The following is an 850-nucleotide window of genomic DNA, read 5'->3' as shown; positions in this document are numbered from 1 at the left end:
CGCACCTCCCGTCAAGGTACCCGTCCCCGTTACGTGTCTGCTTGCACAGAAGCATGTCGCGATGTGAATCTCCCCATCCAATTCTTACTCGATGACACACATTTCGTGTGTTTTATGTGAGCAGTTCTGTTCGAACAGTTGGAGTAGAGAATATTGTAAGTTACTGCTAGCAAAACAATGCAAAATATGTAATTATTTTCGGTAATCCAGACACTTTTGGTAATCTGACATACCTTTGGTGCCATACCTGTCGGATTATCAAGGGACAACTGTATACTCACCAACTCAGCTTTTTTCTTGATCTTGATCAGAAGTATCAGCAACATTTTCATATTTTTTATTTTTATTATAAATCATTTTTATGATGGAAAAAATAAAAATGTTATTAATCAAAAATTTGTTCTAGGGGGTCTCATTTGTTCACTCAAGTACTGAGAAACTTTTTTCCAGAATTTGTTTGAATACTGAGATACTCTCATATTTTGTTTGTCATTTAATGAATGATAGCTTGCCTACAGTTTTAAAAAAATTTAATAGCACTTATCTAAAAATGTTTAAATAAACTTTACTAAATACAAAAATTAATCTATAAAAAGAAAACACAGTGACATTCTTAAAGGCTAAAGTTTGAAAGCAATGACGATGACACTTGGGTGATAGGAAAGTTAGAGCAATTTTTTCTCTGTCCTGTCAGTTTTCATTAAAGTAAACCTGATGAAAAGCACAAAATAATTTGAAAATTTCAATATTCTAAAATCCATGGACAAATTTGAGACAACACATGCTTACTTGAATTAAAAAAATATCGAATAATGAAGTTTACACTTAAAAAATTGTGAAACTTTGTACA

This window comes from Centruroides sculpturatus, unplaced genomic scaffold (genome assembly GCF_000671375.1).
Source record: "Centruroides sculpturatus isolate CEXI.00-Female unplaced genomic scaffold, Cexi_2.0 scaffold3848, whole genome shotgun sequence".
NCBI classification, from domain to species: domain Eukaryota; kingdom Metazoa; phylum Arthropoda; class Arachnida; order Scorpiones; family Buthidae; genus Centruroides; species Centruroides sculpturatus.
Note: the sequence above shows the minus strand (reverse complement) of the source record.